The 11,775-nt window shown below is 43.8% G+C and overlaps 1 pseudogene across 1 annotated transcript; it reads left to right on the plus strand.

Annotated features, from left to right (window-relative positions):
* The first annotated feature begins 10,364 nt into the window (after nt 1-10,364).
* On the plus strand, nt 10,365-11,020 carry LOC111543010 (annotated as a pseudogene). Its single transcript, XR_002731728.1, has one exon. The product of XR_002731728.1 is annotated as a histidine triad nucleotide-binding protein 1 pseudogene (transcript).
* The last annotated feature ends 755 nt before the right edge of the window (nt 11,021-11,775 follow it).

An 11,775-nucleotide genomic window follows, 5' to 3' on the forward strand; every position in this document is an offset into this window, starting at 1 on the left:
TTGAGCAGCTGAAAGGCGGCCAGGGAGCCAAGAAGGCATGAACAAAGAACACCTGGGTGTGGCATGAAGAGGAAGGGATGTAGCCAAGGACCAGATGACGTCAGGAGGTCCTGCTTGCCTGAGGAGGTTGGGGTATATTCAGGTTTGGCTTTGTCCATGGGAAGCCACAGAAGAGTTTAAAGCAGAGAGTGACATAATTGTATTCTTAAAAGATTATTCGGGTTGCTATATACAGCATATATTGCAGGAGAGCAAGATGGAAGCTGGCAAGGCCGTCAGGAGACAGTACAGGGAAGAAATGGCAACGACTTGGGTTAGGCTAAAAAAGAGACAAAGAGAAACAGAGAGGTGTAAGGCATTATTCTGAAAGGATTGTTGGCAGGAGTTGCCGCTAGAGCTGATGGCATGTGGGGGTTGAAGAATCATGGAAGAATCTTAGGATTTTTTGCTTAAGCAAATGGTGCCATTTACTGATATGGAAACAATTAGGGGAAACAGCTTGGGATAGAGCTTAGAATGGAGCATGAAATTAAGAGTTCTGTTTGGGGTATGTTAAGTTTGATATGCCAATTAAACCTTCAAGTAAAGATTCCCAGTGGAGTGGACTGTCAGATGTCCCACTTTGGCACTCAAAGGGAAAGTCATTTTGGAGCCATTTGTGTATAATACATCATAAAGCCATGCACCTGAATGAAATCACCTGTTGAAAGAAAATAGTCTCCAGAGCTAAACAATATCTAAAGGTTGGAAAGAGAAGCCAGGGAGGTAGGAGAAAATCTTGGAGGGAGTATTGTCACAGAAAGCCAGGGAAGGAAGTGCTTCAGGCAGGAGGGAGCTGGTCAGCTGTTTCACTGACTGCGTATTGGCCAGGCTAGACTAGGTTATGCTCTGGTAATAAATGAACACAAAATATCAGTGTCACTTAATAAAATGTATTTTGGCCGGGCACGGTGGCTCACGCTTATAATCCCAGCACTTTGAGAGGACGAGATGGGTAAATCTCCTGAGGTCAGGAGTTCAAGACCAGCCTGGCCAACATGGTGAAACGCCATCTCTACTAAAAATACAAAAATCAGCTGGGTATGGTGGCAGGTGCCTGTGATCCCAGCTACTCAGGAGGCTGAGACAGGAGAATCACTTGAACCCGGGAGACGGAGGTTGCAGTGAGCCGAGATCATATCACTGCACTCCAGCTTGGGAGACAAGAGTGAGACTTTGTCTCAAAAAAAAAAAATTAATAAAATGTGTTTTTTGTTCATATTGCATGAATAATGTGGGCCAGAAAGGTAGGTCCCCAGAGACCCAGGCTGATGGAGACTATATCTGCGATGACTCCCATCACCAAAGTGAGGAAAGAGAGAGTATGAAGAATTGCATAGGGACTCTCCACTGCTTTAGCCAGGAAGAAACGTATCACTGCCGCTCACAGCCCGCTGGCCAGTGACAGTTACATACAGTTCCCTAACCTTATTGCTGTACCATTTACCGAGAGGCCAACTCAAATAAAACCAGAAAACTGACCACTGCAGAGATCACTGGGGATTTTGAAAGGGCAATTTCAGTGGAGTAGAGGGGATGAAAGCCCACTGGACTATACCCAGGCGAGAATAGGAGGTGGGGGAACTGAGAGGTGAATGTAGACAACTCTGTTAAGGCATTTCCATAAAAAGGGACCAAAGAGATTGAAAGGTAACTGGAAGGTCAATGGGGTAAAGGAAGGATATTGTTAAGAGAGTATTTTTTTTTCCTCCCCTAAGTGTCTAAGGGTTCTTAAGTCCCCTATTCTGCCAGTCACACTATAAATATATTATCTTTTCTCCTCTTCCATCAATGAAATCAAGGCCAGTAAACACGAATGTTTTAACCTTCCATTTGGTACCTACAAATGCAAATATATCTACATTTAACTATAACCAATTCAGCATAAATTTAAAAATATGGTTTTGTGCTGCTGGAAATAATCCAGTGGGGAAAATTGTTCAGGCAGGAGAGAAGGGATCAAGAAAGAAGGCCAGGAGAGGAGTTTGGGAATCACAGCCCGGGTGAAGGGGATGGGCTTTGATAAGTTGGTGGATGATGTTCAGTTGTTACCAGAAGGAAAGCTTGGACTTCTGGTAGACATGAGAGTCCACTGGAAGACATGGTGGTGGAAAGCTCCTGTCATGTCACATTCATTTTCTCAATGAGATGACATTGTTACTGTGGAATGAGCCTGGCTGGTATGGTTGGGAAGCAGAGAACACAGAAACAGTAGGGGCAGCCTGACCATTTCAGCCACTGTCTCTCCCTACTTTGCTAACCCATCATTTGTAACTACCTTAAAAATCCTCCTACTGTGTTAACGTAATTCTTTCACTCTTAACAGATTGCTGCGGGTGGGTTTTTAGGTGACTCATTATTACTTATGATGGTAATTATAACATTTTTACACTTTCACTTTTTATAGTATATTCCACATTTACTCATTCATTCTGTCAGAGACTTTTAAATAAATGATTCATTTCTGCCATATTGTTTTCTTTATTTTTATTATAAAATCTATGCACAGAAAACTACATCGAAGACGTATAGACACTTTAACAAATAACGTTTTTAAGAAAAACAATTCCGGCCAGGCACAGTGGCTCATGCCCGTAGTCCCAGCAGTTTGGGAGCCTGAGGCGGGTGGATTATCTGAGGTCAGGAGTTTGAGACCAGTCTGGCCAATATGGTGAAACCCCGTCTCTACTAAAAATACAAAAATTAGCTGGGCATGGTGGCATCTGTAGTCCCAGCTACTCAGGAAGCTGAGGCAGGAGAATTGCTTGAACCCAGGAGGTGGAGGTTGCAGTGAGCTGAGATCACACCATTGCATTCCAGCCTGGGCAACAAGAGTGAAACTCCATCTTAAAAAAAAGAAGAAGAAAAGAAAAGAAAAGAAAAGAAAAAAGAAAAACAATTTCACTGGAGATCTCTCCTTCTTGCTCATTTATTCAGCCAAGAAAGCTTGTTTGGAGCATCTACTTTATCCCAGGCAGTGAGCTTGGAGCTAAAGTCACATGCCTTTGGGGGCTCATGGCCTGAGGGGTAGCGGAGGCAGAGAGGTGAGATATCATGGAAATATTACATCATTACAAAGGCACTGGATAGTTCCAAAATGGAGAGATGCACAAGGTACTGCCCACTCATAACCCCTCACAATACCATTAAGAGATAGCAGTTATTATGTGTTTCATTTTGTAGATGTGGAGCCTGAAACTTAAAGCAAAATAAATGGCAGATCCAGGGCACACAACTAGTAGTTGAAACCAGCACTCAACCCATGGCTTCTGCCTCCAAGTCCTATCTCCTTTCCCCCACCACCGAACAGGCATCACAGAGCAGCCTGCTATTGCACTAAAGGAAATCTTCAATCATCTGAAGGAGGGAGGGAAAAGTTTTCCACTGACAAGCCTATGGAAAACTTCACTGGGTCTCTGCCTGGGAATACTTTGGGCAAACAGGGAACTGGTTGAGAGTGCGGTGTCTGGTCCTAGTGGCCACTTGAGCCTGAATGCCCCTGGTAGCCAAAGGAAATCCCTGAGGTCCTGCCAGTCTCCATGCCAAGCCCTTCACCTGGTGGGATCCTCCCCAACCCTGTGGATTTGCCATTCTGTTTCCTGTGCAGGAATAACACCGACCCCCTTTCCTCTAGCTCCTGCTTCTCAGTGCTTCTAAAACCTGCCTCAGGAGGAACATTCCCTGAGAAATCCTTCTGCAATCTGATCACTCGCTCCTTTGCTCTCTCCTGGTCATCTATACCTTCTGAGCCACGTGACCTTTGATGCCTTGTCTATCTGCTTCACCTGCTTTTTAACATAAACTTTGACCTTCCCATGCCCTCAGTGCTGAGCTAAATTGTATGGTCAAGGACAATATTTCTTTTACTTATCTCCAACTAACCACAGAAAAGAGTGTCAATAGCATAGATACTCAGTACTTGTTAACAGATGGTCTGTTTCACCAGTTGACTCAGCCTGAATGAATAAACAAATGTTATATTTAAACAATAAAATGCTTTCCAGAGAAGAAGCTATTAGGATACAGAGAGGTCAGAGGGGAAAGGATCACCTCCTGGATGCTTCTCGCCTCTTTTCACCACTGTTCACTGGGGGATGGGTGTTTCTTCTCCCCAAAGCCCACATTATTAGAACCTGGGCCCTGCCCCTTCATCTTCTCTGTAGTGCCCCCCATCACCCCTCAACTCCAGTCCAACCACCATTTCAAGTGTATATTTACTGTGGAGACTGTTCGGAGCACAATCACTGTACAGATTGGGGAAAGATAATTACTGTACTTAATTGAAACTAACAGAGTTCTGTAACCAAAAAGTCCTTAATGTCAGAATCAAGGATTCACTACAAACCAGCCAGGTCTTCACTTTCCCATGCTCCATAACCCAACCCCTGGGCTCTCAGGTGATGCAGCTCCTCCCAGGTGTCCGGTGCCTTCCCTAGTTCCCTGTTCACAGAGATCTCCAGCTCTTGTGAACTGCAAATTGATGGGTTTTGGTCCACATTCCAGCTCACAACCCTCCAAAAATTTCCTTTTTTTTTTTTTTTTACCATATCTGACCTTCTGGCCCTTAGGTCTGACATCAGTGGTTTGCTAGTATTTATAAGATCATTTCTAGTGGACAAATGATTTTCACTTAGCAACACAGCATGCAAAAGGAGCGTTTTGGAAAAAATTGAACTCATAGAAACAGAGTAGAATGGTAGTTGCCAGGGGCTGGAGTTGGGGGAAATGAAGAGATGTTGAACCCAATATCTGGGGCTCTAATGCACAGCATGGTGACTGTAATTAATTACTGTATTGTATACATGATATTTGCTAAAAGAGATCTTAAGTGTTCTCACCACAAAACAAACAAACAAAACAACAGGTAACTATATAAGTTGATGGATATATTAGCTAACTTGATTATGGTAATCATTCACAACATATACCTGTATCAAATCATCACATTGTAAACCTTAAATATATACAATTTTATTTCTCAATTATGCCTCAGTAAAGCTGGGGTGGCATGTGCAGAAATAAAGGTTCCATTTCCAAAATAAGAAAAAAAGAAAGGGAGTTTCGGAGTCAGACAAACCTAGGACACAGTTATGGCTTTGCCACTTACTAACTATTGATTTAGAGTCACTTTTAACCTCTTTCAACCTCAATAACCTTGCCAAGTAGGCCCAATACTACCTAGTTGACTAGGTCATTGTAAGAATTAAATAAGACAACATATATAATGCCTCTAGTACATGCAAAGTTCTCAATAAGCATTAGCTTTCCACCACTACCAATAGAGTTGTGAAGATTAATTGAATTAATATTTGTGAAATATGGAACAGTGCCTGTCACATGGAAGGCACACAAAAATAAATTTCCTCTTCCTTTTTTTCCCCAAAATGTGGACATAAGCATATCTAAACTCCATTTTGCCTCTACTTACTTACAAGCTAAGGAAACAGAATTTTACTTAAATCCATACATATTTCAGGGAAGGGGTATTTTTTGCTACTTAGCTAGAATGCAATTCTTTAATTCTGTTTATAAAATGTATAAAAATTGGCCAGGCCTGGTGGCTCACACCAATAATTCCAGCGCTTTCGGAGGTCGAGGTGGGCAGATCACTTGAGGCCAGGAGTTCGAGAACAGTCTGACCAACATGGCTACTAGATATACAAAACTTAACCAGGTGTGGTCGCACCCACCTCTGGTCCCAGCTACTTGGGAGGCTGAGGCACAAGAATTGCTTGACCCTGGGAGGCAAAAGTTGCAGTAAGCCAAGATTGCACCACTGCACTCCAGCCTGGGCAATAGAGCAAGACTCTGTCTTAAATAAAATAAAAATAAATAAAATTAAATACATGAAAATAAATGAGTCTATAGCAAATCCATTCCTAATTTAGGCATAGATAGAAAATTTGCCTTATTTTTCAGACAACAGGACATGTCAACAATGCTTTAACCACTGCCTCTGAAGCACCAGCTGACACAAGAGCTAATCTCATTAGGGTGGAAGCCATTCAACAGGACCCTGTGAACCATGGCCTTTGGAACCTGTCAAGGACATTTGAGACTCAGGGAATCCTGTGTTCTGTAGAATCTGGAGTTTCTTTCTTTCTTTCTTTCTTTCTTTCTTTCTTCCTTCCTTCCTTCCTTCCTTCCTTCCTTCCTTCCTTCCTTCCTTCCTTCCTTCCTTCCTTCCTTCCTTCCTTCCTTCCTTCCTTCCTTCCTTCCTTTCTTTCTTTCTTTCTTTCTTTCTTTCTTTCTTTCTTTCTTTCTTGACGCAGTCTCGCTCTGTTGCCCAGGTTGGCGTGCAGTGGCGCAATCTCGGCTCACTGCAAGCTCCACCTCCCAGGTTCACGCCATTCTCCTGCCTCAGCCTCCCAAGTAGCTGGGACTACAGGTGCCCACCACCACGCCCAGCTAATTTTTTGTATTTTTAGTAGAGAGGGGGTTTCACCGTGTTTGCCAGGATGATCTCCATCTCCTGACCTCTTGATCCGCCCACCTCAGCCTCCCAAAGTGCTAGGATTACAGGCGTGAGTCACCATGCCCGGCCAATCTGGAGCCTCTTTCTAAGCTAAAGAAAACTGCTGCCTTTCTGTTCAGGGAGCTATCGGTCAACCTACAAAGAATTCAGACACACATGTTCTTCCACTCAGATTCCCAGGATTGGTCCAAATATTGAGCCTGGAATTAGACATCCAGGCTCTTTCAGTGCTGCCACATCTATGGGCTAAAATCAATAGAAAAGACTCAGTAGATCCAGTTTGGCCTGGCAGCAGGAGCCACAGTGTGCTGTCTTATTTAATGGAAACATTGCTGGCCTCCAGATTCCTAAGCTGGCTCCAAAACGCAGAAATGCCAACATGACCCAGGCTGCTTTCCAAGCTCAGTGCCTCTGTCTGTCCACGGATTTCTGTAAGAGCCCATGTGGGCACTTTGTCCTGGATGAGAACATTTACGAAATAAAAACTCCAGAGATGCTAGGTTAGGAAAATGAGTGTTTTGTGCAGATGCTCTTGAGGACCACTGTTTAGATGTCTTTTGTTATTGCTGGCAATCAGAAGCTACCCCAGAGAAGCTGCCATTTTTTCAGAGGCTCCAGGCCTGTCCACTCCCTTGGCACGCCAGCCCTTTCTTCACCTGCTCAGGGGACAGTCCAGGAGGCAGCTGCAGCAGGTGGGTGAATCAGATGCAGTTACCAAGACGAAAGGAAAACACAACCTGCCTTGAGCACTGCCCCCTTCATTCCACCCAGCCCGCATAGTCTGCACTGCTGGGCCAGTGTGGGTAGCCCGTGGGATGTGTGATTTCTGGCATCAGGAGTCAGGAACCCATTTGATTTATTTAGATGTGGTGCCACCATTGGGTGGGTCTCCTAAGGTTTATGTGGCTTTCCACTTCAGATTTTCCCTTCTCTCTCCTCCCTAGAGCTCCTGCCAAGCCTACCATGCTTCAGCCTGGTCCAAGCCAGCCCTGAGAACCTACTAATTAAAGGTTCCTTTGACATCTTTCATGTGGCTACTTAAGAAACTCCAAGGCAAGTCCTAATCTGAGGACTCTAGCCCAGGTGATATTATCTGACTTGAACATAGCCCTTTAACCTCAAAGCCTTGGGGCACTAGCCCATTCCAGAAATTGTCAATCGAGAGGAGGAAGTAGGTTGAATGAGTCTCCTTGGTCACCCCAAAAGATCTGATCTCTGGTCTTCACATCTGCAGTCACTTTGGCCGTGGCTTTTTTTCTCTTCCCCTCATCCTCAGATTTCATACCCTGCGGTACCCGCCCAGCAACCCCTCAAATTGTAGCTGGGCTACACCAGGCCCTTTAAAGTCAGCAGAACCATGACAGATGGCTCTGCTTACTGTGGTGACCTCCATCACCCTGGAGGTGGAGAAGCACAAATGGAGGGCTCCTCAGTGATACACGCATGCTAGGGCATGACGCTGCTCTCCAGGGGAGACCATCTGCACATGAGTTCCTAAAGTGATGGGACCAGGTGGCACTGGCATGATGACAGTAACAGTAAATGATGACATTTGCTATTATCAAGTGGCAGTTGTCATTTAATTGGTTAGTAATCTGGAAGCCACCTATTAAAGGAAGAGCGTCTATGCCAGGGATGATTGACTGGCAGAGGCTGCTGAAAAGCTGTGCTCTAATGCTCTAATGCTATGATTAGTTTCCCAGAAAAGAATGCTGGGATTGGTCAGCGATGTCTTCTAGGGGTATGGAGAGGGAAAGTGGTAACATAGGGGCTGGATATTCAACATCCTTGTCTTTCATGCACCTTTCAAAAACTCCTCCTTCCTAAATCACAAGCATCCTCATGGGAGGAAGGAAAAGACACTGTCTCCACTGTTCCATCCAATCTTTCTGGGAGATGGCTCATTTCTTTTATAAGATCTGTTAGCCCCCAGCCCCATTCCATGCATGTATTCAATCCAGTGTCAGTGCATCCTTGGCTCTCCATCGTCGAAGCTGCTGGCTTGTCCTGCACCTGAGTTTCTGGCTGAAGCCACCATTTCTTCTCTATGCCCCTGGAGACATCCAGCACCACTCCCAAGAGTGTGGGCTCACTGACCTTCCCCCTGACCTTCCTATCCCTCTTGACCTTTATATTTCATGCTACAACTTGATAGATTATCCCTTCCTCAGCTCTGCCTTATCTCTCTTCTAAAGCCTTATTTCCTTTTCCTCCCATCAGCCCGTTCATTCTACCTTCTGCACACACTCAGGGACCTCAGTTCTCTCCAACTGAAGAAGAGAGGGGAGAGAAGACCAACAGGGGATGATGAAGAGTAAGGGGGTGCTGGATTCCAAGGAGGTGGGAGTTTGGAACACACTGAAATGGAATTCTCTTCTAATTATTTAGATGAGGATATTTTTGTCTATTTCACCCAAGTCAACACTTACCAAGAAATTTCACTTCAGATAGAAGGTTATTGCAGGCACCATATAAAAAACACACTTGATCCCTGCCCATTGCTTCTCATTCTTGTATGCACCTCCAGATACTACATGTTGTAGGTATTCATCATACTATGGTATCAGAGCTGTTCCCTTACCTTCAATTTAAAGAGCTTCCACTATTGAGCTGCAGAGTATAATCATCCTTCAATATGATTCCCACCGTGAACCATCAGCTTCCTTCTTGCCTTAGCACTGCATGCCCCCCACCCAGCTCTGAGCCTTCTCATGCTTTCAGTCCCAGTGTGTTCCAAACCCCTGTCTCCTTGGAATCCACCCCACTTCTCACTGTTCACCATCCCCTGCTGGTCTTCTTCTCATCCCTCTCTTCTTTAGTCAGAGGGAACCGAGGCCCCACACGAGTGAATATCTCCCAAGGAAAATATATTTTTGGCTCTGACTAGGAAATCATTTTTCAGCATGAATAACACAACTCTCTCCATCATTGTACTTTTGTCAATTTTTGAGCAATAGCTTAAGCAGCAGTAGGTTGTTTGGGAGCAGCCAGGAAAATAAGCTCTGGCCCACGTACCCCAGACTAAAGGAAATCAGACAGCAGGCCCAAAGGCAATAGCATAAATTCTCCACTTCCGATGTTTTTCCTTTCCATTTGGTTTCCATGGGACCCTGTGTTGGGGGTGGGGAGAGCTTCCTAAAGTACCAAGTTGCATTCATTAGCAAAATAAGGAACTGAATTTCAGGTTGATAAAAAAAGAAAGCATTAAGAAGTGGGTAAGGGACCAGCGCACAAGAATTTGGATGCCTAATGTTTCAGAAACCCAACCTCAAGGCTGATTTTGAAAGCCCTTTGTTGACTACCATTTCTACCTACATGCTCTTTGACCACCATCAAAATTCAGAAGAGGTTACACCTTTGGGACTTGTAAATACTTTCCATCCAACTTACAACCCAAATTGCAATGTCGTCTTATGGAGATTGAGACTCAGAAATTCCTCTCCTTTAGGTTTTAAATGGTTCTGTAACTCAGCAAGCCAGCAGGCGTCTCTTAATCATTCATATTTTCAGGGGTCCAGTGCTGGGACCTGTGATTAAAACTCACTAAAAGGAAACAACTAAGAAATGAGCATTGCAAGTTCCCAAGGTCCTCAGCTCTGATGAGGAGCTGAGTCTGACAGACTAAACAAAGTTGGGAAGAAGATAAAATGTATGTCTTTGCAGTACCTCTTAGCTAATTGTCAATAAATTGTGAATTTTTTCTTTGCTAGCACTTAAATAATGATACCTTCAAGAGTATAGTCTTGTGTCACTTGACAACTGAGTTACATTTTGAGAAATGCGTCATGAGGTGACTTCATCGTTTTGTGAACATCATAGTGTATACTTAAAGAAACCTAGATGGGATTCACTGGGGCGCAGGAGCCGGGGGACCTGCGCAGGCTTGGCTGCGCCCTGTCGCGCCGCAAGCTCCGCGGGTTCCTCCCTCCTTCCGAGCCTCTACCCGGGCCGCCGCGCGGGAGAGAGGCCGAGATGGCAGATGAGATTGCCAAGGCTCAGGTCGCTCGGCCTGGTGGCGACACGATCTTCGGGAAGATCATCCGCAAGGAAATACCAGCCAAAATCATTTTTGAGGATGACCAGTGCCTTGCTTTCCACGACATTTCCCCTCAAGCACCAACACATTTTCTGGTGATACCCAAGAAACATATATCCCAGATTTCTGCAGCAGAAGATGACGATGAAAGTCTTCTTGGACACTTAATGATTGTTGGCAAGAAACGTGCTGCTGATCTGGGCCTGAATAAGGGTTATCGAATGGTGGTGAATGAAGGTTCAGATGGTGGACAGTCTGTCTATCACGTTCATCTCCATGTTCTTGGAGGTCGGCAGATGCATTGGCCTCCTGGTTAAGCATGTTTTGGGGATAATTTTCTCTTCTCTAGGCAATGATTAAGTTAGGCAAGTTCCAGTATGTTAAGTAACACACTTATTTTTGCCTGTGTATGGAGAGATTCAAGAAATAATTTTAAAACTGCATACATAATAAAAGACATTGTTGCATGGAAAAAAAAAAAAAGAAACCTAGATGGTATAGACTACTACACACCTAGGCTAGATCGGATAAACTAATGCTCCTCAGCTACAAACCTGTATAGCATGTTACTGCACTGAATACTGTAGGCAACTGTAACACAATGATAAGCATTTGTGTATCTATACATAGAAATGGTACAGTAACAATGCAGTGTAAAAATAAAAACACCTGTATAGGACAGTTACCATGAATGGAACTTGAAGGAGGGAAAGCTGGTCTGGGTGAGTCAGTGAGTGTGAAGGCCTAGAACATTACTGTACACTACTGTGTATTCTATAAACACTGTACACTTAAGCTACACTAAATTCATTTTTTCTAATATTTCTTCAATAATAAATTAACCTTAGCTTACTATAACTTTTTTATCTTATAAACCTAATTTTTTAAGTTTTGAACTCTGTAATAACTTAGCTTAAAACACACATTATACAGCTGTACAAAAGTATTTTTTCTTTATATCTTTATTCTATCAGCTTTTCCCTATTTTAAAAATTTTTTATTTTTTTTAAGCTTTTAGACTTTGTTGTTATAAACAAAGACACAGTGTCAGGACCATCAGTGTCACTGTCTTCCACCTCCACACCTCCTTGTCCCACTGAAGGTCTTCAGGGGTAGTAACACACATGGAGCTCCTGTGATAACAATGCCTTCTTCTGCAATACTTTCTGAAGGACCTGCCCAAGGCTTTTTTACAGTCAACTTATTGTTTATGAGTAGAAGAAGT

This window comes from Piliocolobus tephrosceles, chromosome 5, assembly GCF_002776525.5.
Source record: "Piliocolobus tephrosceles isolate RC106 chromosome 5, ASM277652v3, whole genome shotgun sequence".
NCBI classification, from domain to species: domain Eukaryota; kingdom Metazoa; phylum Chordata; class Mammalia; order Primates; family Cercopithecidae; genus Piliocolobus; species Piliocolobus tephrosceles.